This window comes from Mus pahari, chromosome 10 (genome assembly GCF_900095145.1).
Source record: "Mus pahari chromosome 10, PAHARI_EIJ_v1.1, whole genome shotgun sequence".
NCBI lineage: Eukaryota > Metazoa > Chordata > Mammalia > Rodentia > Muridae > Mus > Mus pahari.
The window spans coordinates 23686260-23708627 of NC_034599.1; the positions used below are offsets into that span (position 1 = coordinate 23686260).

At 40.5% G+C, this 22368-nt stretch overlaps 1 protein-coding gene across 3 annotated transcripts in view; it reads left to right on the forward strand.

Annotated features, from left to right (window-relative positions):
- The window catches only part of Opcml (opioid binding protein/cell adhesion molecule like), a 1129626-nt gene that overhangs the window by 884049 nt on the left and 223209 nt on the right, over positions 1 to 22368 (forward strand). The gene's annotated exons all lie outside the window — the stretch shown is intronic.

Genomic DNA, 22368 nt, shown 5'->3' on the forward strand with positions numbered 1-22368 from the left:
TCTGGGGGTACTGATTAGTTCATATTGTTGTTCCACCTATAGGGATGCAGACCCCTTCAGTTCCTTGGGTATTTTCTTTAGCTCCTCCATTGGGGGCTCTGTGTTCTATGCTTTCAGCAAGATCTTTCTGGCATATGCAATAGTGTCTGAGTTTGGTGCCGGGCATGGTGGTGCACGCCTTTAATCCCAGCACTTGGGAGGCAGAGGCAGGCGAATTTCTGAGTTCGAAGCCAGCCTGGTCTACAGAGTGAGTTTCTAGTCAGCCAGGGCTACACAGAGAAACCCTGTCTCGCAAAAAACAAACAAACAAACAAACAAAAATGGCTGAACTTTCTTAAGAAACTTAGCATTTGAAGCTGGTGGAAGATCCAAACATAGATAAATGCAGTATTAATCACAGGGGCCTTTATTTCTCTAAGGCTTGTTTCATTAAAAAAACAAAAAACAACAGGCTAATATTAATGTGAAACTGGTTATGTATGTTCCAGAAATGACACTGAGTTCTAGCCAGCTAGGTATCTCTGCCATTTCTGCTCTTTATACTTCCTTTACTTGCCTAATGACACATCCTTTCTGCACCAGTCTCAGAGTTGAGCCAAGAGAGGGCTTATCAGAATTATATCTCCACGTCAGAAATAAATTCATATGGTTAAAAGGAGCAGAAGGAGTACTTCAGCATCATTGTCTCTATTCTTATAAAAATCTGACTCAGTTTAGCCCAATGCCAGACACAATATGATGAGTGAAAAAGGTCTGCAGAGCTGTTTTCTGAAGACCATGTTAACGCGAGGCAAGCAATGAAAATCAACTTATTTTAAACTATCCCAATCACCACCACTGCTTAAAGCATTATGCTACTATGGTAAGAGTCAACATTCAAGCAGGATTCCTTTGCCTAATGATGCATCCTTTCTGCAACATATGGGAAGCTTAGGCTGACTTCTCTCAGAGTATTCAGCTTATGTCTGAGAGACAGCTACCTGGCTCTCAGATGGGGGCTCTGTGTATGATTTAGTCATTATCAGTGTCAGTTTATCTGATTCTATCTTCCATAAACTCAACATATTTTTATGCATTTAAATTGTGAAATGTATACACTGTACATAATTTTTGAAAAATAAAATGTAACTCATAGCTTATTTCAGTTCGTGTCATAGACCACAGTAGATGGAAGTTAGCATCTCTTCAGATTCAATAGCTTCTGTTTCATATGCCCACTCTTTCCTTTGGACAACACAGCCATTACCAGCTCGGTCTACATGTCTGTGGACACAAATTTCAATGGATATGTTGGGTCAGAGATATGTTGTCCTCAAGAGCTATTCTGAGAGACACAGAACGAAAGTCTGGCTTCTATCCAATCTATTGGTTCTTATCTCTATCCCACATGATTTTAGAGATTCAAAGATGCCTGTCATGGAATGGGCATCAACAGATATTGCTGTTGTAAACATAAGTATTCCAGCCAGAGAGTCAGGGATTGTGTCAGGATCACTGCTTGGAGACTCAAGATTGCTTACTGTCTGGGACTAAAGGCACAACTACATCCCTTCTTAAAGGACAATGGAGGAACTGGGTGAAATTAGTGATCAAAGATGGGTTGAAATGTCCTAACATCTGTTTGCTACTTGGGCTTGATTCTCTACAAGAACTATATGGTCCTTGGCCTTGAAGGTGGCACCTCCATGGTCTTCAAAGCATGCTTGTCTTCATGTCCAGATGATATGTGGTACTTAAGTGGAAAAAAAAAAAAGTTAGGTGCTATACAGTAACAGACTGACTCAAACAGAACCAAACTGTTGGCCTGAACAGAGAGAGACAAACATGTAAGCTTGTGAGAGCTGGGACAGGTTATACAGGGCTCATAGGGAGTAGATTCAGGATGATGTCTCTTCAGTGTACATTGGGTAGTTCCTGTTATGTAGTGCAGAAACTTAAGAGTGTCACCTGGGGTGTATTGATCACTCAGGGAGACTCTGAGAGTTGGGGCACATGGGCAGTAGCTTCTCCTGTCCCCCCTTTCTTCACAGCCAAGGTCCAGCCTTCTGTAGGTCTGGCCTCCTAGGAGCTTTCGGAATACAAAGGCAAGCCAGTAGGTGGCTGGGGGAAGAAGGGTGTTCTGCTACCAGAACCTTCCACGCATGGGACTTTTCATTAATCAAGAGGCCAGGAGCACAAGCTTGGCAAGGGCGTCCCTCCTGGTCCTGGTGAGCATTGCAGAATCCTCAGGGGGCAGATGCAGCCACCCTCTTGCTCTTCCAACTCAGTGAGAAAGAAGCCAAGGTCTGCTGTCTTCCCAGCAGCTATCGGCTTTTGTCCAGTCTATAGATTAATTTTTCAGACTTGGTGTTAGTTCAGGTTAGATAAAGATAATGAAAGTTTCCTAATCCTCTTAAAGAAGATTTATCTGACTGAGTAGAAAGCTTTTGGAATACAATAAGGCATGTATAAAACTGAGGCCTAATCTTGCCCTTAATTTCAAACTGCTGATGGGTATTGATTTTGCAATAAGAAAAACTGAAAAATTTCCGAGCTGCAACTTGTCTGTTTTTTTTTTTTTTTTGAAAAAAAAAAAAAGGGATTTATCTCCTATTTGACAATATTAATATCTCATTACTGTTACAAATTGGGTGCCATGAGCAGAAGGGAGACCCTCCCATGCAACTTCTAGCTTTGTTTTGTTCTTCTGCTGTGTCCAGGCACTGGGGCTGCTCTGCCATGGTTCATAATGCCTTATAGACACCACGTGTCTGATGGCACTGTTTCCTTAGTCTACCTGTTTATCAGCCACCTTCATTAAAATTCACTATTGTTCCCCAGGTACCTCTTGGCCACTGAGGAGTTAAGCCTGTGTAATAATGTCATCTATACCATATATGTAAATGGGAAAGAAACCTAGAGCTCTGTCAAATTGTGGATGTGGGTCAGGATAGTCACAAGAGGAAAATTCACTTGACAACCCTATCAGGGATGAACTGCAGTGGGGAAAGGGTTGGGGATTTAGGCATGGGGGTGGGACACAGAACACAGAGAGACAAGGAGAAGCTCCAAGTTGCTTCCAGCATCCAAATCAGTGTCACGAGCATGGACTGTGTATTTTCCTTGAGAGATGGAGTGGTACCTAAGAGATATTGTCTAAGGGCAATGGAGAGAACTGATCATTAATGCTTTGAATAAGAAAGAGATAAACGAGAGTACATATCTTTATGAATTTGGCGAAGTGATCGTGGTCTTGATAATAAGTGCCAAGATAAAATTGTATGACCATCTGAAACAATAGCGTCATATAGATGTGACAACATGAAGGTGCTGTAGCTTAATACCAGTGTTTTTGAGAGTCTGTCGTATCAAGGTTTACTAGCTTGATAGAGGCTGAGCTGCTTAGGGTAACTATTCCTAGAGAATAAGAATCATGATTTATTTAGCTGGGGTCCCAGCCATTAGCCTGCCGAGGCATTGTAAATATTCAGGGATGATTATCTCTAAGGTAATTCAGCAAGGAGACATCCTGAAACCTCTCCAAGTGGACAGAGGTGCAGAGGTGAGCCAACCATTGTTTGATGAGATTGAGTGGATAGTCATAGAGAAAGTTCTCAGTAGGGCAGAAGTCTAGAATATGCCATGCTAAGAGATCTACCATGCCAGGGGTGATTCTGATCCCACACATTTATTCAAAGATGCTCACAATCTCGATTGCATTTGACCCTTGCGACAAACTCTGGGAAGCTGCAGAACATTGACTGTTATATCAATTTGCAAATTAACTGACTGTATGCAGCTCAGGAAGGTGGGAGCCCGCCATGGTCCACAAGAGACAAGCAGTAGAGACTGGTCTTGAACCACAACCACATTGATACAGGGAAATTTTGCGTCATCTCTTAGGGTTATAAGTCTCATTTAAAAAGAAATCAGGCATGGACTCAAATGAAAGCTAGTGACAATTACTATTAAAATTTAAAGGAGATAAATGCCCAGAGTAGGAGGGCTTCGTACCTCAGCAACTATCCTGAGGTGAGAATGGAAAAGCCATGTCATTGAAACTGATGTGCAGGTCAGATACTCAGTGGACCAGCAACTAAATGGAGGGTTTCAAGGCTTTAGGGAAAGAACAAAGGGGTCTAAAATGTTGGCTCACATTGTTAAAGAAAACGTGTCTAGAAAAGAGATAGAAAAAAAAAAAAAAAAAGGGAAAAGTGGGTCTACTTAGGAAGTCACATGGCTGTGACTATACTAGAAGTAGGATTCTAGGAAGAAAAATATAGTAACTTATTAAAGGTCTAATTATTCTTCTTATCCTTTTTAGTAAGGCTGACAGGTGAGCCTGCCCTTGGGATTGGCCCTTGGGCAAGTGATTGACACAGCCCAACTAGAATTCTGGGAGTCTACCCAGAGGTTCTTTTCAATGGTTCTGAGGTTTTCCCTCCATGGACCTTTGCTGTTATGGTAATAGTATGACTACAAGATCATCATCTCAGCTTATTCCAATACCTCTCTCCTGCCAATCATGCTTGCTTACTTCTCTGCTCTAGGGTCATAAAGGATGTCTCTGATTTTTTTTTTCTTGTGTATTATTTTGTTTTTTTTCCCTCTGAATGCCAACATTGAATGGTACCATCAGGAATTAAGGACAAAGCCCCAAAAAGAAAATGAGCTGTGAGGGAGGGACCCCAAAGCTGCCATAAATGCTACAAAGATGCCGGGAGAGAGGCAGAGAGAAGATAATTAATTTTCTAGTAGCTCATCCCTCCAGGGGTACACATTTTAAATGTTACCATTTTATCCTATGTAAGTACTGAAAACCCCTTCTCCTTTGGGAACCCGAGATCTAATTGCCACCCTAATCGTCATTAACTCTCCATGTTCTGCAACCTCACCAGATCTATGAGTACTAGTGGTCTGGGATGTTGCTATGTGTTAGAAATGGATGCAGAAGGGAAATTGTGTCTATCTTTGCTTGAGAAGTGTTGATATTCTCAGCCTTTCTCTGGGCTGGCTTAGAAACCTGTGGCCTGTAAGGTATTTCTCTCATGGACTGAATGTTCATTGTTGTTGTTGTTTTTGTTTTTGTTTTTACAAAGCCTAGATTTATTCAGAGGCTTAGAAATGATTAGTCTGAAGATGAAATAGGCACAACATGCTAGGCAACATGTTAGGCAAGCATGAGAATATGAGTTCGGATCCCAGTAGTGACATAAAAATGCATGCATGTAATCCTTGCACTGGAGAGGAGAAGGGGGAATCCTTGGGGCTTAATGGCCTGTCCTTGCTGAGTCAGCACACTCCAGATTCAGTGAGATTTTCTGTCTCAAAAGATAAAGTAGAGAAAATTGAGGAAGATATTGAGGCCTCCATTCACATGTATATATAAATATATGTGCATGTACATGCACCAAATCCCCAAACCCCCTACACATAGATACACCTACATAAAGCAGAGATAGAGAGGAATATGAAATATTAAATATTAAATTCATACATAGAGGACTTCACAAAAGGCTTCTGTAATTTTTATATATACAAATGGCTTTGGGTGTTTTAACATAGATCCTGTTCTGGGGAGACCAGCTGTTATCTGAAAGGAAATCTAGTTTTCTGCCCACTCCATTCTCATTCGGCCCCTGTTAGCTCTGGCATTGGCCACATTAGGCACTAACTGTGTCTCAATTGATCTTTGCATCTACTTGACAAACTATGCATCATCTTCGGATCTTACGAATAAAGAAACCAAGGCTCAGATTGAAACTGCGCTAGACGATAGAGCTAGTAAGTGTTTTAAATTCCCTTCACTGCATTTATTCATTTGGGTTAAGCTTTTGGCACTGGAGAGAAAGCTATCAAAATACAAATAGTCAACAAGGCACTTTGCATGCATTATCTCTTTTGATTATTCTTTACAAAATCCCTGGAAGACAGAGCAGAAAGTCACCACTCTATAAAGCAAGAAATGGAGACCCAGGGAGTCAGGAGTGCTTTGAATGAATCAGGCTGGCAGGGAAGTGGCCACGAACCTCTTAATGAAGGTATCTTTTGCTATGGAACCCCCAGAATTGTGTCCCTCTGCCACACTGCTAACGTGGGAGTTAAGTGAATGGGCAGGAAAATGCTGCCCTTTAAGAGGAAAACAAGTTCTAAAGATGCTAAGAAGAAAGGCAGATGCTGATGAGAAATTTCTGGGTTGGGAGCTACAGGCACTTGGGAGGAGGGTTTCCAGCAGGGTGCTGCAGACAGAGCCACATGGTGCACAAGGTTTTTCAGAGACTAAACCACTTCCAACTCTTCTTGTTCCCTGTGATTTTTTCCCCCTCCCCTTCCAAATATTACAAAGTCGTTTGAATTAACGTGTATAATTATGAGCTTAAAGAAAAGCAAGCAGTCAACCTGAAATACATTTAATTTATTCAGCCTCTATTTTAAATTATAATCACACTTGTTCTTCACAGAAGCAAGGTGGAAAAGTGGAAAAGAACAAGCCTGGGCATGAGAAAATGCACTCCCCAGTCGAAGCTTGGCTCCTGAGTCTTTAGGACATTGCCTTTCAGGTTTCTTATCCCGGGATGAACAGCATGCAGTAAAACTGATTTTCTCTGTGCAGCACCCGCACTTTAATCCTCTCTGTAGGGGCTGGTGAGATGGCTCAGTGAGTAAAAGCGCCTGCTGCCAGGCGTGATGACCCTACATGTTGCAGGGAGAGAACTGATTTCTCACAAATTGTCATTTGTTGTCCACACTAATGCGCCATGGCCTACTCCATACACAAGTAGACACCGACACACAAACATGAAAAGTAGTTAATAAAATCCTCTGTGCACACTTGTCCAGGCATCTCTCTCTTCCTTACTTTCACGCTTCCCCCTTCCCCTCCCCCTTCCTCTCTCCATGTGCTCTTATATCCCATTTTGACACAAGGTTCTGAGCCAGGAACTATAAGCAGCATCTAAGCATCTGTGTCCATGAATCACATAAGATAATGGATCCCTACCACAAAATGATGTAAGACCTTCTCTGGGCTTCATTTCCCTGGTTTTGACATGGGGTGAGGGTCGGGTGGGCTCAAATGCTCCTCTCTGATAATTCTATCTTATGGTTCTTTAGTAAAATTTCTCAAAGGAGGGTTATCTTTTTTTTCTGGAATTGTCTGACTCTTCTAATTTTACCTACTGATGGGGCAATCACAAAGTTTGCTCACATAATAAAGGTTTATAGTTTATTTGGACTCAGAATTTAGGGATCCCTTGATAGCATCATTAGTGGGGACGCTGAGTATTGTCCATCATTTTCATTGAAAATTTTTTTTAAAAAAAATCTCTCTTTCCTGGTTCCTCTCTGAAAAAAAAATCACATAAAATTGTTTTATTTGTGCATATGTATGTATATATATATATATATATATATATATATATATATTTGTGCATATATATATATATTTGTGCATATATATATGTGTGTGTGTGTATGTGTGTGTGTGTAGGTATATATTTATGTATGTTTTTGTATAATCTATCAATCAATCTATCTATCATCTATTATTTATTTATCCATCTATCATCTATCATCATATCAATCATCTATTATTATCTATATACTTTTATATTATCTTTTCTTACATCTACCATGTGTGTGTGTGTGTGTGTGTGTGTGTGTGTGTGTATGTGTGTGTGTGTAGGCATACATGTGCCATGATATACATGTGGTATCAGAGGACTACCTGCAGGATTCAATCTTCTGCTTCTACAATGTGGTTCCTGTGGATGAAACTCAGTCATCAGTCTTCCTTGCATTAAACCCCTAAGACATCTTACCGGCCCTGTATATTCTTTATTAAAGGATTGGAGTGACTTCAATGACAACTGAAAGCCACAGAAGGGATCAGTGATGGTGTCATTTGTTGTCAGGAGACTGTCTGCATATGAAAAAGGGAGGTATCTTGGGAACCTTCCTTCACAGGAATAGTAATTTTATTTTTCTTGGCTATGGCAAAATATTCAACAGAATCAAGTTAAGAGGGGATTCTTTTGGTTTATGGCTCATTGAAGTTCAGTTCATCATGGCAGAGAAGGCATGTGGACACAGTGAGGTGTTGACTAGTCACATTGCCTCTGCAGTCAAGGAAAGAAAGAGAGGAATGCCGAGCTCACCAGGCTTCCCTGCCCCTTCCCACTTTTATTCAGTTCTTGGCACACAGCCCACATTGAGGCCTAGTCTTTCCTCTTCAGTTAAATATATCTTAAACATACTCACAAACACACCTAAGGAAAGTGCCTTAGATGGTTCTACAATCCAGTCAAGTCAACAGTGAGAATTAAGCTCACCTATAAAGTAAATAAATTAATGTTAAAAAAAGGAGAGACAAACAGATGCTTGCCCTAAGTACATACGCTTCTTCCATGTCTGACCTCAGCAGTCTCTGCTGACCTGAACTTTCAGAATGAAGTTCACATTTATACTCTGGGTAGCCTTCTTTCTCTGATGTCAGATGGTGCTAGTTAGCTGCTATCTGAACATGATACCTCTAGAGCCAGAATTGAATGGACATTCACCTTGTTCCTAATCTCCCAAGTTCAGATGCCTTTCATAATATGATGTATTCTGTAATGACACAGTCCAAAAACACATGCATAGCAAAGATGGTTTCTTTCTTAACCAGGACGTTTCTCACGTTCTTGTGAGGAGAAACATGAATCTTTGTTCCACTGCTATAGAACTAAGACCTTAACATCCTTGCATGTACACACATTCACATTCAAAACTCTCCCTCTCACACAGTGTTGACAAGGTTTGTGTCTATTTCCCCAGTGGTCTCTGAAACTCTGAGCCCCCCTCAAGTGCACATGGAGGTCAGCTTCCATGTAGAGGTGAAGTGGTAACCTCTTGATTCTTTTGCAGCAGTTGTCCTTGGTTCAAGGTGGGATTATAAAGAGTTGATATATTCCAAGGTAAATGAGACTCAAACCGAATTTGACACGCGATGAATTCCTTGCCAGCGCCAAAGGTGGTTGATGTGTCTGCCAAAAGGACATCCCCCTGTCTTCCATTGCAGTCCAGGCTTGGGAAACATGTTGGCTTGTTTTGGATTGAAGCACAGTTCTGACACAATCCAGCAAGGTGCTGCCAGTCTTGGCATCTGCTCTGGAGATATGTACAGAAGCAGAAGCCAGGAAAAGAAGCGGCAGGGCCTGGGTCTGTCATCTGCCTTGTTTGCAGTAGAATTAAATAAACTGAGGCTAATATAAAGCCCGCTTGTAACATCTTTGCTGGTGTGGAGGTGGAAAATGAAATGTCTGTTTTTTTTCTCCTCAATTTGCACAGCGGTCTCAGCTTATGTCCTCAGAAGTCAGTGAGCCAACAGCTCCGATAAACACAAAGGTCTCTTCTCATACATCCTGGTACAGTGAGCAGAAGCGCAACTGTACTTTACTTGAACGGTGAATTAGTGATGCTATCAAGTCTTTCAATCTCTTTCAGTTTATCATATCCCATTACCCTAACATAGCAACATTCAAATCTTGCCCTCCATGAGTATTACTCATAGTTTGGGGCCAGAAGAAATTTAATGCAGAGTATTAACATACTCTACAAGAGAGCAAGTGGCTCCATACTTGGAGTTCCATGCTTGAATACCTTAACATGGCTTTGTGCATCTAGTTAACACATGTCAAGTTCAAGAGCAATAACAATAGTAACTACCCCTTGTGCTTGATCCTATTTTGGCTTTTCAAAAAAAAAAAATTACCTAAAACCATTGGCTACTACTTCTCTAGAAGTTCTCTACTATTGGTGGAGAAATTGAAGAGAAACAAAGGTAAAGAAAGATTATTATAAGGCAACTATTACAAGAGCCTTTCTTAATAATACTAACCTTGACTGATGTTCAATGAGTGGTATGACACTCCTTTAATCCAGTTCTATTTTCCAGTTAACCTCAAAAAATCATAATACTTTCTCTAAGTTTTGAATGGCAAGAGGATTAGAAAGGCCATGGAGTTGTCTTAGGCCACTGTCTCCTAAGTCCAAGACTGGGATTTTAGTTCAGTCCATGCTCTAGTGATAGTTCATTCCCCCACCCATTTGAAAGATAGTCCTCTGCTTTCAGGTCTCCTCACCGCATGTGTCTGTCCTGCCTTATTGTGGCCACAGTATGTACTCTCCTTGAAATTTCCCCATCTTTGGGACTCTTTAGCCAAGCTTCCTACAGACAAGATCTGTCTTTCTTAAGACTTCCTTGCCCCTTTCATTTTTCCCATCTCTGTAATTATAACTTCCTTCTGAAAGGATCATACTGGCTCCATATCTCCATTTCCTGTTCATAGTGTCTTCTGTAACTCCACTTTCTTGTTCCTTCAGCCAGAGCATCTCCACATGTTCCACCCTGAACTTGACTCCTCACTCCAAAACCTCTTCTTTCCTCTAGATTCACAACCCTGTTTGAAGACGTGACATGTTCATGCAAACGTTTGGCTTAAGTTTTAATCCTTCCCTCTCCTGTCTCTTCTTTCTCTTCTTCTCTGTTCCCCCAAGAATGACTTTAATGGAGAATTTCATTCTCATTCTCTACTGTCTTGTCCCATCATGACACCCGATGTCTGCTGTCTTTCTCATTTTATGTTATTTGACCATGATGCACGTGCTCAGATTTTTAAAATATATTTTGTTGTTTTTAATTGACATACAGTAACTAGGCATTTTATGGTGCATACTGTGACATTTCAGTGTGAGGTAAACAGTGTGTGGTGATTAGCACAGGGTAATTGGACGATCCATCTCCTTAGACATTTATCATTTCTTTGTCCTGGAAAGAATCAGAGTTCTTTCAGCTAGTTACCTTGAAACATATGAATTGATAATGAGTTTCTTTTAATGATGACATTATCAAGACCTTTTAGGCCACCATTGTGCTTGCTGAGGATCCAGGAGCCACTATGGTTTCCATGTGAATTTCTCTTTCTCCACTTTGGCATCCTACATACCACTGTATTCATATTTGTTCTTACAGCCCATCATCTCTAGCAAACAACAATCCTTCCATTCTTCTAACAAGCCTTGTTCTGTTTTTTTGTGGAAATTCAAATTCTAAAGAAAGCTACACTTCTTACTAGACCCCTCTTTTGAAGAAAATGCCTGCATTTGTGTTCTTTATCACAAGAAATGACAGCCACACATGGCCATTAAGAAGCCCAAATACAGCTAGTAAACTGAGGCTCTCACTTTTAAGACATACTTGTTTTAATTGAATTGATTTGAGATAACCAAGTAGGACTAGTGCCTTTCATACTACGCAGCACTATTATAGAGCTCCTAAGTCCTAAAGCCATAGGCTGCCTTTGAAACTCCAGTTGCTAAAAAATTGCCTGCAATGCCTTATGATACCTGTGCCTTTTCGATAGTTTCAGTTATTGATTGATCTAAAACTCTTTCCTCCCTTTCTTATAATTTTTTTCAAAGCAAGAGCAAGACGTAACTTCTTGATTTTCATTACAAGCACTGCCTAGGTATTTGAGTCTAAATTAACATAACCACATAAGCATCTCCCTCTCATTCTTTTTTACATTTACATTTGATTTTTAACTATCTATAAGAATAATACCAAAATGTCCAAACTATGTACTAATTATCAGTTTATGCAAGAGTGAGGAAAAAAAATATCAGTTGTTCTTGAGAGAGAACAAGTGTGTCAAAGGATAACTTTGCTGGAAAACACACAGGAAATAAGTGAACATTGGGAACAGCAGTATGCCTGGATTTATTCCATTCGCTTCCTTGTGCTTAGGATAGACTGTATGTACCACATTAAAGGCATCAACAATGTATCTGCTGGATAAATGAATTCTTAGTAAAACCTCTGGAAATAGCCCATAATTTAGAGCTTCTGGGTCAACTTTGTCACTCAGTGATTTTCCTTTAGTGGCATTGGAAATCACCCTCAAACAAGCTGCCCCCCAGTGGCTACCCTGGCAGGCAGACCTAGAAATCTAAAAACCCAGCCTGCTGCAATGAATTTAATGGGTAGATTATGCGCTCTGATTGGCCAGCTAGCAGACATTAATGGCCAGTTAGCAACTGTGTTCAGGTCAATTAATTTATATTTGTATTTTGCAAACTAAAAGTTGCCCTGTTAGATTATTGATTCTTTGTCCCCTTGTTCAATTTGTTTTTAATTGCACCATTGCTGGGCCAAACCCTCCCTCCTGGCAAGCTAGCAATAAATCTGCCACCATCTCAACAATCAACAATAAACGTGTCTCTTCATGTCATTATTAATATGTCTCTTGGATTGGTTCATTACCACGGTTAACAGTTTATAAGAGCAAGTGGCTCACTGCCAGGAAGAGTCCTTCTCCCAGGGGCTATTTTGTCATGTTGGGATTGATGCTCTCAGGCCTGCATGTGTCTGTGTACAGGGGTTTGGGATTTAATTTAATATAGCTGGAATTTGAGTTCCCTAATCCTCTTTTTATCATAAACAGCTTTAGAAGACATTGTTGAAATAGAGATTTACTTGCTGTCTCACTCAATTCTTCTTTTCTCTTTTCAATTCTTTCTTTCTTTTTATCCTGTTAATTTATCCTTAATTTCTGTTTACATAGAACTCATGCTGTCAAAAATACTAGGACAGCCCCTTGGCCAATGGACCATCCCAGAGTAAGTGAACCATACATCCTCTGGGTGTTGAGGTTTCACTATGGGATATTTGCTACTTGAAGGCAGAAGAGAGCTCATTGGGTGTGGTGTATGCATGGCTGTTGACAAAACTACAGAAATACTGCACTCAGAATGCCACCTAAATTGAGGTCAATAAGAGAAAAGAATAATATCTATTTAAGATTACAATAGAAGAGTTACTCGTTAATTTTAGACTTATTATTGGATCTTTTAAATATTAGAGTTTTTAATGACAATGCACAAATGCTAAGTGAATTTATAATTTAGTATAAGAGGTATGCCTTGTCCCCAGAATGTCAAAGGATAAATCCAAATAAACTAACCATTTTGTCCAAAGCTCTGTGAACTGAGACCTGATCACAGATGTAAACTTACGTCTTCTTCAAAACACATACCCCAGAGGACAGAATGTTAACAATCTAATAATCTAAGATGTAGGTAACTGACTTGAACTATTGTTTGCAACATGAACATGTTTCCTGGCACATAGCTCTCCAACACAAGTCAAACCTAGCTCCATGAACTAGCAGTGGCTGGGTGAACTTGATGTCTATGAGAGTCACTATTGGTTACCAAGTTGAGAAGATGTAGACTCACAGAGGAGGTAAACCTCTGTGATAATTACCAGTGAGTAATTACCTAGATTAGATTAGACTCTAACCTTGTGATGGAGTATTTAGTTTGGGTTAATTGATACAGGAAGATCCAAACTCAAAGCAGGTCCCAACATTTCCTGGGCATGGGTTCTAGACTGTATAAAGAAGGAAACTCACTGTGTACTGGTGTTCAATTCTCTCGCTTAACTGTAGATACCACCTGATGGTGTGCTTCAAGCTCTTACTGCTATGATTCCCTCATCATGATAACTTATAACCTCAAAACTAGAGCTAAAACAAGCCCTTTCTCTCTTGCATTGCTTTTGTTGGGGTACTCCATCACAGCAACATGGAAAGTAAAAAGCAATGCAAGGTGTATGTTCTGAGAAGACTCTAAAGAGCCTAGGAAAAAGAGGGGATAGAAATTTTCTGGGGAGGCATAAAAAAGAAGACACTAAAGGCAAACAATGGAACGGTAACTATCAAGTTCACCCAGCCACTGCAAGTTCACTGAGCTTCTAAGACTTGAAGATGTCTTAGAAGACAGTTTGGGATAGAGGGCACAGCTGAAGGCAAAGGAAGCCAGGAGATGGGAAAAATGCCCGAGAGAAAGCAAGAGATGGAGTTTCAACCAATGGCAGGCTATTCTGAGTTAACCACTGGATAGGGGCATGAATGCTTTCCACTCATCCAGAGATGAAGCTGGCTACTTAGTACCAAATGAGAAATAATTACTGAGTCCCCATCAAAGGCATTGCTTTCCTGAGGAAACTTTGTCATGTGATGGCATCACTGGGGTACAGGAAGAAAGAAGAGACTTCAAGCATTTTTTTTCCTCGAGACAGGGTTTCTCTGTGTAGCCCTGGCTGTTCTGGAACTCACTCTGTAGACCAGGCTGGCCTCGATCTCAGAAATCCACCTGCCTCTGCCACCTGAAGTGCTGGGTTTAAAAGCGTGAGCCACAAGCATTCTTGATGGGTTCACTCTTATATTCTAAAATGCATCGCTTTGTTTTGTATGAACTTTTATCATTGTTATCACACTCAAAATAAAAATGAGTACAAAAAGAAAAGAAAACTTCACTAGAGTTTTTAAAAGAAAAAAAAAAGTAGCAGTAAAACTCTGGCTACTACATATAACATCTCTGAGTGCCCACTTTCAACACCCCATGGGTACAAGTATTAACTGACAAGCCCTGAGCCCTAGCCACGCAAATATAAAGTACCAACAGCTGTTACAGAATCAGAGAAGGCAAAATAGCTACTCAAGGACTCACGCTCCCTGGTCCTTAGCTCAGCAACGGCAGGGTGGAAAGTAAGGGGACAGGAAAATCAAAGTTCTTTCTTTAAAAAAAAAATTATCACACATCGAGGTAAAATGTCCCCACAGCAGGAAAGAAAGTGGAAAACATACCAAATCAATCACCTTAAAAATAAGGCTTAAAACCTTCCAGTGCATAAGATGTAGGGGGAGGGAATAATGGGCCCAACAGCTGGAAAATGTTTTATTAAACTACATGCTGGCTGCCACAGCACACACAAGAAAATGCAATTAAGGTCGGGCCATTAAAAAGATGCCCAAGGATAGCTCCGAGAAAGACCAGGGGGCAATCAGCAGGTACCCAGACAGCTTTCAAAGGAAACTCACTTTGAAAAAGTACCAAGCAGAAGGTAGATGCACCTCAGACTTTGCAGACTTTTACTGAATGCTTGTAGCCTCCTTGCCCTCAGAGGGGATGAAGATGGCTGCTGAGGGCAGAAAGAGAGTCTAAGGAGAGAATGAGAATTTGAACATGAGCAGCTGCTGACTGTGGTCAGAAATCTGGTTCTGTCTTCATTGCAGCTGCAGTGTTTTTAAGAACTTCTTTTGCCCCTTAGGAACATACATATTCAGATAATAGTGATACGTCAAATCCAAAGTCACTTGAGCATTACTCTAGACAGCTTTCTGAGTAAGGTAGACCAGATGCCTCGGAAACTATGACCTACCTTAGCCTTTCCACCATATGCCATCTGAGCCCTGCCAGCTGACACGAGCCCAGTGTAGTGTACAAGCCAACTGTCCCATGAGAGGGGCCAGATTGTGCTGGACCCATGCCTTAGGGAGCAGCTGGCTTTCTCACTATGATCCATAAGAGCTGGAGGGCACAGTAGGAACACAGTGCTCTTCTCTGGGACTTTGCCAGAGACACAAGTTCTCAGCTGCTCACCAGAATCACAGGGTGATGGTGCCATGGTGACATGCTAGTGTTTGATCTTAAGTGTTCCCCTAGAGATCCAGACTTCAGGGTTAGTACCCAGCTTGGTGTTCCCAATATCAGATAAAGTCTAGAACCTGGGCCCTAATGTGAGGCTCATTGGCCCTATTCAGTACAGAAGAATAGTGACACTCCCCTTCTTGCTTCCAATTTGTCTTTCACTTCCAGCCAAAGGTGTGCCATTTTCTTCTCTCATATGTTCCTACCATTCTGTGCTGGATCACCACGGGCTCACAAGCAACACAGTGACCTGGTCAGTGACAGGGGGACCCAAAAGAAGGCAAAATAACTGTTTTCTCTTATGCCTAGGTCACTTCAGGTATTTGATATTCTGGCAGAAAACTACCTAGCAGTCCACTACCATCTCTTCATTCTTCAGGGAGCCCTGCATTGCTCATTCCTGACAGCCCAGTTGCTGAACTCCCTCTGCCCTGAAGGAAACTTCCTAGTACCTAATTCTCTCCTAACCATTGAGGGGCTCTACCATGTCACCAACAAGACGTGGAGTTGGTACTTGCTTTTGGACTTTTCTGACTTCAAAACCTGCTAGGGATAGCCACATACACCAAGCTCTGGTCACTCTATACAGGTATGGTTTCCCTATCAAATTACAGATACCATAAAAAATGGAGAACTTGATACCTCCCTGTGGATAGAAGGGTTTGCCTCTATGCAGGACATAGGACTAACACTGATCAGTTGTTCAACAATACTTACTAAATATGTCTGGTGAGTTATGCATATTCATTCAGTATTTAATGATAAATTATGAAAATATTTGGTTGAAGTGAACTGAAACTAACTGACTTAAACATATTTGAACAACCAAAAATAATTTATAAGTCTTACATTGAATAGATGATACTGTATGTAGTATATGGCTGTTGGGGCTGATTTTTTAAATTGATTCATAATGATTGTTCTTATTTATGGAGTACAATGCTTATTTTAATACATGTGCATATTGTATAATGATCAAATCAAAGTAATTCCCATGTCTGTCACCTCATGCAGTTACCATCTGTTGGTGATAACATTTAAAACTGTCCTTTCTGGTGATTTTGAAATATACAATACATTATTGTTAATTATAGCTGCTGCATCACTGCAGAATACTAGAACTTATTGTTCCTATGTAATTGTGATGTTGAGCCCTTCGACCAGCCTCTCCCCAGAGTCCTCTCCACTTGCAGATGTTTTGATAACCATTGTGCTACTATGTACTCCTATAAGGTCAACTCTCGGTTTCACATATGGGGGGATGCACTATCTGTCTTTCTTTGTCTCGCTTGTTTCACACACATGGCTCCTGACTCAGGAGGAGTAGAGACACGCTTCTGTTGATTACTGGATTTATAGTGCTTTCTTCTACCGGACCATGACACCCCACTGGGACTTGAAGGAGTACCCTTACCACTCAGTTCCTCTGATTAAAGACTTCCTGGTAATAGTACGCCTGTATCGCCGGGATACTGTCCTGTATCTTTCCATAGTCCTTAGAGGTCTGTGGGATATGAGATCCACTCTGGCAGTGAGTCCATGTCTTCTAAGGCACAGAAGAACCATCAGCTGCAAAGTGCCCACTGTGGTTGTACAAAGCCTGGTTTTATAGACTCTAGTGATGTTAGAAAGGGGAAACAATTTCTGGGTGTAATACGATTTGGAACATGCTCCTGTTTTTCTCAAAAGCTATTGACTCACAGTGATTTTCTGTCTGTGGTGAGCAAATGGTCCCTAGACTATAGCTCCTGTGGAGAAAAGTGATGGTGAGTTACCCCAGCAGGTTTTGTATCTCAGTCCAGACTTGCTTAGTCATGGTGTGATGGCACCTACCTCTCCTTGCTGTGACTATTGCAAAGTTACCCCCTCTGGTCTCTACCCCTGTGTCTTAATCCTGCTGCCTCTAAATGGGCAGTGCTCTGCTCTAAAGCAGGAAAAGCCTCTTTGGAAGGAAGGCCTGAGGGCTAGTCCAACTCTGCCAAGGCATTTGCATATATTTGCATAGAGTTGGCTTTCAAGTGAAGTGATTATACACAGTTCTGCTCTCCACAGTAGAGAGATTGCTTGGATTCAGGAGCAAGTTTAAGTTCTCAGAACACAGCTAGGTAATGATGGCTTTTTCCAAGAAGAATGAATGCAGGGCTGTGATTTATAGTGAGCAACAAGGGGCCCAGGTGTCAGAGGGATGGCTCCAAGAGCAGGAGTCATCCAGCTGGGCTCTTGCCTTGCTGGCTGCTGATTCCCTCAATGTCACCTTGCACTTAGTTAGGTGAAAAGTTGGGATGCTCTTGATTTTGATCTCATGCCCTCTGGCAGGCTGCTGGAGAGTTCTCCTGAGTGAGCCATCTCTAGTAGCTCTGCTTCTCTCAATATATTCCACACATCTCTCACTGAAACGAAGCTTTACACCACAAGCCTACCTCCTCTTTACTTGCCAATTGGAAACCTCATAGGTCCCAGACTTTCTGTTGTTGTTGTTGTTCCTTAGCAATGCAGTTACCATAGGTGGCTCCTTGTTGCTAATATATATATATATATATATATATATATATATATATATATATATATAAAATGTAAATGTCTTCTTAAACTTCTCAAAGACAATAACTACTGGTTATGAGAATATTATATAGTGAGTCAAAGAAACGAGAAGATGACCCCAATATACATCACTTGTGCTTAGATGTGATTGACTTTCCAGTGTCTCTCTCATGATGAATAAAGATGTGAAAGTAGATTGTCCCTGAAATTCATTTATGCTCTGAGGTTCAGACTTTCATTGCTGGACAAAGAACAATTATACTACACTTTACAAGTACACACAGACACACAGACACACAGACACACACACACACACACACACAGGTGTGTGTGTGATATGTATATATTGCAATGTATAATTGTGCATTTGTGTAAAATATAAAGATTCATTTTGCACCTACCCATTATTTCATGTTTTCATTCACCTCCCTGTTTACGAACAGCTACTATCTGCAAACCTAAGCGGTATCCGTTGCTCATCATACCCGCTCAGTCCTGTGCTGTGTGCTGATGATCAGTCACTATAAAGCACCACCATCTGCCTTCATAGGAATGTCCCATTACCTTCCAACACTGTAGGATACATACTGGGAGGACAGATAGCTTGGCTCTGTCCACCCCAGCAAGACACAGTGGATGACATTTGTTCATGACACAGCTCAGAGTGACATTTGTTCAACAGAATTGAATGAACCACTCCTCAAAATTCCAATTTTTGCCCTTATTATATTTTTAATAAAGATGGGCCATCAACCAATGAGAAAATAGTCATAATTTTGGAGCTTTTATGTTTCTTTCATATATATATATATATATATATATATATATATATATATATATATCTCCAGTCTGGCACTGAGGTCTAGATTCAAAGCCCTAGAGGATTTGTAAAGAGCTATTTGTCTTCAGTCTACACTGGAATCCTGAAGAAGCTGTTTCTAGCATTAGCAAAGGATGCTACAGAGCAGGATGGGTGGGTATATATATATATATATATATATATATATATATATATATACATATATATCCCTGTCTCAAGGTATCAGACATCCTCTTCTGGTTCTGTAAATACCAGGCATAATTTCAACACACTTACATAAATGCAAACAAAATAGTAATACACAAAAAATAAAAATAAATAAATCTCAAAAAGAAAAGAACACCTTTGCTTTTGGAAATGGTGCATCAGGAGAGAATTGGCCTCTCTTTACTCTAGAAAGTTTAAGGTATTCTGGGTTAGTCAGGCATGACCTCATTAAATCCACTGTATTTTATCTCGTGATGGCTAAGGCCAATCTTGACTAGAATTGGAAACCAGTAAACTGTCAGTGACTATACACTCCTGTGAGGGATTTTCTTCATCAGATTATTTAAACCAGGAAGCCCCCCCCCCACACACACACATGTGGACCACAATTTGTGGTAGCAGTTCACATACAAGGACATAAAAAAAGGAAACATTGTTCTTGGCCAGCTTGATTTCACTTTCACTAGCACACCCACCCTGCTTCTTCAGGATTCCAGCGTAGACTGAAGACCAACAGCTCTTTACAAATCCTCTAGGGCGTTGAATCTAGACCTCAGTGTCAGACTGGAACTTCTGACACAGACAGTCTCCTAAACTAAACAACTAACAGATTCTTAGTCTCTCCAATGGAAGACCCTCACTGTTGAACAGCATGTAGTATAAGGCAATCTAATGAAATCCATACATAAACTATATATATATATATATATATAACATATTATATATAGAATATATAATGCATAGGTACATGCATACACATATGCACACATGCTATTTTGTTTTGTACGAACCTCGACTTATTTTTTACCTATGTATTTATTAACTGCCCATTGTTTACTGGGGTAATTTGACGTCTTCTCTTGAGTGTTCTCAGGCACATGTAGGATGCAGCTTAGGCCTGGTCACCTCTCTGTTCTCTTTTCTAGTGACTGGCACTGCTTGGTCTTGATCTAAAATTACAACTGTAGTCTTGCCCACCTGTGCTTCCTACCGCTTCTTAAACCAATGGGTCCATCCTAAGCTATTTAAAAATGCTATAATACAATACCACAAGGTCATTGTCCTAACCACAGGAATGTATTTTCTCATAACTCTGACTTTTTCACGGGGATACAACCCAGCATATAATAGTTATCAAATAAGGAAAGTTCATCTTTTTAAAATTCAAAATCTTAGTGGCTTATTTTATGTAAAATACATTATTTTGTTGCTGGCTCATAATCCTCATTGTCCGGAGATGAGGCAAGACAAAGGGTAAGAGTCCATGCAGATATTCAGGAATAGAATTTGATAAGGGTTCTGCCTTCTTCAAAACACGGTGAAACATATCACCTGGGTCAGATATATATAGCAGCAGGTTGGAAGGTAAGGTAAAGACCGAATATAAAAACTTTGTTTTGTTGAGGGTTATTTTTTATTTCTTTCCTTATCTTTTATGGGCCAGGCTTCTAACCAATGGGATGTTTATGGGCCACTCACAGTCTTTGGTTGTAAATTCATGGCAAGCTAGAAAATATGGTCCAGTTTTGTGAGACTGGACTATAACAGGAGGATGAAGCTTTGGACAGATAGCTGGCCTGTCTCTGTCATATCATCAAAAATATTCTTCAAAACATTCTTAACTCTGCCGACTCTATTATACCTCCTGTACTGGCTAGTTTTGTGTCAACTTGACACAGCTGGAGTTATCACAGAGAAAGGAACTTCAGTTGGGGAAATGCCTCAAGGAGATCTAGCTGCAAGGCATTTTCTCAATTAGTGATCAAGGGGGGAGGTCCCCTTGTGGGTGGTGCCACCACTGGGCTGGTAGTCTTGGTTCTATAAGAGAGCAGGCTGAGCAAGCCAGGGAAAGCAAGCCAGTAAAGAACATCCCTTCATGGCCTCTGCTTCAGCTTCTGCTTCCTGACCTGCTTGAGTTCCAATCCTGACATCCTTTGGTGATTAACAGCAATGTGAAAAATCTAAGCCGAATAAACCCTTTCCTCCCCAACTTTCTTCTTGGTCATGATGTTTGTGCAGGAATAGAAACACTGACTAAGACACCTCCCTCCCCAGTAGTCAGATATAGGGGACCATTTTCAGTCTTATGGACTCCTCTAAAGTGGACTAACTGTATATATATATATATATATATATATATTCTTTTATTTATTAGATATTTTCTTTATTTACATTTCAAATGCTATCCCAGAAGTTCCCTATACCCTCCCCCCACCCCTGCTCCCCTACCCACCCACTCCTCCTTCTTAGCCCTGGCATTCCACTGTACTAGGGCTTATAAAGTTTGCAAGACCAAGGGTCCTCTCTTCCCAATGATGGCCGAATAGGCCATCTTCTGCTACATATGCAGCTAGAGACACGAGCTCTGGGGGTACTGCTTAGTTCATATTATTGTTCCACCTATAGGGTTGCAGACCCCTATATTTAGTCTTTCTATTTGCTTTCATAATAGGGAAATAGTCATAACACAAAATGTATTATTTTGTACAGCTGTAAGTATATAATTCTATTGTGTTTATATATATATATATATATATATATATATATATATATATATATAATCTTCACTATTATATCCAGTACTTACATCCTAATACTTCTATCTTGTCTGCATTTATTAAATAGCAATTTCCCAATTTTATTTCTTTATTTTTGGAGTTCCACTTCCATCTCCTCCTGATAACCTTCAATTGCCTTTGCAGATGTCTTAGGTTTCTATTGCTGTAATTAGACATCATGATCGAAAGCAAGTTGTGGAGGACAGTTTTTATTTCATCTTCCACCTTATAATCCACAGTGATGAAAAGCCAGTGCAGGAACTCCAGGTAGGAACTTGAAGGCAGGAACTGAAGCAGAGATGATGGAGGAACACTGCTTACTTAATGACTCTCCAGGGAATTCTCACCTTGGGACGAGAATTCTCACCAGGGCATTCAACCCAGGACCTCCTGCCCAGAAATGGTACTGGGCATTACAACCTTTAATCAATGAAATATTCCACAGATTTGCATACATGCCAATCCAAAGGAGACACCTTCTCAGTTGATTAAGTTTCCTCTGTTAAGATGAATTTGACTTGTATCAAGATATAAAACAACAATAACTAAATGGCATACATCTAAAGTACAACTGTATACACACACACACACACACACACACACACATGCACACACACCACAGTGTTTAAAACCTTATTCTTTCTTCTTTCTTTCTTTCTTTCTTTCTTTCTTTCTTTCTTTCTTTCTTTCTTTCTTTCTTTCTTTCTTTCTTTTCCTTCCTTCCTTCCTTCC